This window comes from Adiantum capillus-veneris, chromosome 5, assembly GCF_014529385.1.
Source record: "Adiantum capillus-veneris isolate H3 chromosome 5, ASM1452938v2, whole genome shotgun sequence".
NCBI classification, from domain to species: Eukaryota; Viridiplantae; Streptophyta; class Polypodiopsida; order Polypodiales; family Pteridaceae; genus Adiantum; species Adiantum capillus-veneris.
This window is the reverse complement of record NC_140935.1, coordinates 151,257,231-151,261,000: the sequence shown is the minus strand read 5'-3', so window position 1 is coordinate 151,261,000 and position 3,770 is coordinate 151,257,231. Positions and strand designations below refer to the sequence as shown.

Genomic DNA, 3,770 nt, shown 5'->3' with positions numbered 1-3,770 from the left:
AACATGTAGGTTTTTGGAAACAAAGTTTTTTTTTAGCACTGGTCACTCACTCTCAGCGGCCGAGTTTTGTGAATTCTGAGTGTCGTGTCTTGTTCACTTGCAAGGCTTCTCTCTGTCACGCATTGAGAGTCTCAGAAGCAATTTAGACTCTCTCTCTCTCTCTCTCTCTCTCTCTCTCTCTCTCTTTGGAAAAACTTTAGAAAGACATTTCCAAACCATCAGATACAAGCCCGTTCAAAAGACTCAAAAGTCACTCAATGTCTATCCAATTGATGGCTTCAACCATAGTGGCAATGCTCATAGCATGCGTCTTCTAAGAACTCTGTGATAGAAGTCAAAATTCATGAGCCTTCTTCCTCTCCTGGCTTATGCCCTAATTAGACACCTGTCTACTTTCTAGCAGCAGGAACATTGGTACGATGATTCTGGTTCTGCATATGCTCCTTGCGTCTAAACCTCTGTAATTGATCTCGAACTCTTCTTGTTGTGCGGGGTCTCACACGGACAACGTGAGTGAATGGCACATGAAACACATTACTGCATTTTGGCATAAAGCTTGGGAAGTGTGTACCCATCATAAAGGCGGGCATCTTGCACATCTCGCACAACAGATTGTTCAAAAATGTTCCTTACAAGAAGCCTCTTGACAACCTTGTCCTTGGGCACACATAGCCCACCATTGGAGCACCTGATGGGGTTGGTGTGGCCTCTTCTGTGCTTGTTACATCCACCTTAATGGCACTTACCATCATGACTACTTATGCTGCAACTACTTCTGCTTCCTTTTTGTCGTGGCCATCTCTCTCTCTCTCTCTCTCTCTCTCTCTCTCTCTCTCTCTCTCTCTCTCTCTCTCTCTCTCTCTCTCTCTCTCTCTATCTTATATAAAGAGAAAGTAGGCCACATTCAATCGTCGCTAGGCTTACTGTCTCTAAATTTTTCCCATGAGGTCGGCCGATACACCTTTACTACAGACCGTCTCTTGCCCTAGAGATGCCCCCATTAGCACTCTGCAATAGTATTTTAACCTTCATGATAGAAATGGCCTTGAGTATAGAGGCAGTCACGGTGTTGATACTGACGGTGCTTCTCATGTTCATCGCTATGTCCCTAGCGAAGTGGTCTTCTTCATCGTCGCAATCCGTCGCATAGGCATCAACGGGGGAGGTGAGCTGCAGTATGAGCCTCTATATCGTAGGATGCCCTTTTCTCCATCAATGTAACAAACTGAGAATTCTTTACTGGAGCCGTATTGAGGAGGTGGATTTTTTGGTGTAGCAAGAGCCCTTTGGAAGGAGACATCTCTGCAAATCCTTATACAAAAATCCTTTACAACTAAATTGAGAAGCAAAAAAAGAATTGTCATCCGCCTACACGTTAATAGAAGGGAAGATCTGACCACCAGCCTCTTTGATCTTCTTCTCCGCAAGCTTAGAGAAGAAATTGGCTTTAACAACTAGAGGAGTGGGGGGAGCATTGCCTTTACCTAGCACCTTGAAGTACCCAAACGGTGTGACATCCAACAAGGGCCCCTTTCCTTGAAGAGCAGATTTCGCAAAGTCGGGCAGAAGCGAGAAGAGATTATCCACATTCACGATGGGATAGTGGAACTTGTTCATTGTCTTGTGGAAGTATCACATACCTACCTTCCCGAAGTACCTAGTGTGATATTTGTCAAACAGAATGCCATGGTGGTGCATACCTCCTGTATTACCACGAACTCCGGGATGCTTTTTGTGCTTGCCAATTCTTCCGTGGCCTGCACTGATGTGACCTCTCTTCTTCCTGTTCTTCTTCAACGTGGTCGTCATGGCGGCCTTCCTACTCTAGAACCGCCACTTGGCTGAGTTCTTTGTTGCTGCTGTGGGTCAGTGTACTAAGGACGAGCCTGCTAAGCACCTCGATATTGCGTCTGAGGTAGCTAGGTGCCATGATATTGAGGCTAAGCATGCTGGCCAGCACTCGGATACTATGATTGAACACTTGAAAATTGTGGTTGCAACAGTAGGACCCCAAGATAATGTGGTTGTGCTTGCTGGGGAAGTGTAAATTGTGGCTGCCCGTGCTGCACACCTGGATATTGCGGCGGCTGAAGTGGCATATAGTATGGGGCGTGCACTCTACATGGGATTGATTCATCCATAGATAAAGAGTATGTATTGACCAACTTGCTCTCCAGCAGAGGAAGTCTCTCTCTCTCTCTCTATAGAGAAGAGAGAGAGAGAGAGAGAGAGAGAGAGAGAGAGAGAGAGAGAGAGACGAGTGAGTAGTCACCTTAATATCCAGAATGCCGGTTAAAAGCAAGGGGAAAAAGAGAAATTACGCCCCAAAATTAGAGAAAAATAGTTGGAAAGACGGGTGAGCAATCAGCTTAATATCGTGCCATTTTCAATTTCCAAAATAGTCGGTTAAAAGCAAGGGGAAAGGAGAAATTCCGCCCCAAAAATAGTCGCGGTCATATTCCCGAGAATGTGCACACATACTCCTCGATGCTATGTGGATGCAGTGACACTCGCGTCCTCCTCCTTCCTTCAAGGTCCGGGGGTTGAAGATCCTAGCCATCCAATCAGGGCGTCTGGAAGTTGTGGAATCTAACCAACCGTCCGTCAGATGTTTGACAAGTCAGCACGTGGAAAGCTCTCGCCATTCCACTAATCAGGTTACTCTAGTTCAACAATGGGAATGCGCTCAACTGCTGACACATCAACGCTTATAATCCCTTCAACTTACTCATTGTCACCCGTTCCAAGGGATTGTCTACTCCAATCATTGCCCATTATGATTTCCAGTCATTGCATGACTGATACACAATTCAAGAGCACTCAGGGACTGCAGAATCGAACGATGGCACACAATCAAGACTCAATGGGTTCTTGAGGCAAATTTGCACCAGATGCCAAGGTTGTACACTTCTGACTAATCAACCTTGTATGTTAGTGTTGGCCTCCGTCGATTGCCCATGATTATAACAAAAATGGTCAGTAGAAGACCATTCCCTACACCTGCTTCAACCCGTTGGCAACAAGAAGATGGGCGCCATAGCCTACCTTTTGTGGTTCTATTTTAGGCTCATCACCTTCCAGAGGCCCATTTTTGTATAAATGCTCCCTTTTTCATCTAAATGCTTATGCTAGGTTATGTATGATTTTTTAAAATAATTGAGAAAATGGACCAAAGAGGACACGCCCCCGCCTTCTCTGGTTCACACCATACCTCACAGACACTAGCATTGATTGAGTGAGCAGGACTGCCATAGCTATGCTTGGACCGTGTAGCTATAACTTTTACATGTTGTATCTTGCAATCTCTTTAGTAGAAATTTTTCATCTCCCTCATAGATGTAATCTCACTCTTGTCGTCCTCTGTATGTAAAATCAACCTTGCCTTCTCCAACATTGCATCAATGTGTTCTCAGGTTCCATCAATGGATCAGCTATTACCCAACAAATCAGTCGCTCATCCAATGACATTTGTTGGCTACAGGCTTAACTTGTGCTTTGGCCTCACCTACACTCTCACTTTGCTCACTCTATCGTGGCATCAGTATCTCGACCTTCATAGTTGGCCAAGCTTGCTACTTCACATTGTGCAGAGTCTTTGAGAGGTCTCAATGCCTCCAAAAATGTTCAATAAGGTTAACTTGGAACATGTTCGACCTTCCATATGCTTCACGACCTTCAAATTTCTTCACAGCTTTACAAATTGTTTACTTTTCATCTTACAAATGTCGATGATTTTGCCACATTTTTCTTTGTTCTAAGATTGGGGAGGC

At 44.8% G+C, this 3,770-nt stretch overlaps 1 pseudogene; it reads right to left on the bottom strand.

Annotated features, from left to right (window-relative positions):
- Positions 1-1,368: 1,368 nt before the first annotated feature.
- On the bottom strand, positions 1,369-1,809 carry LOC147458292 (large ribosomal subunit protein uL15x pseudogene; annotated as a pseudogene).
- Positions 1,810-3,770: the final 1,961 nt, after the last annotated feature.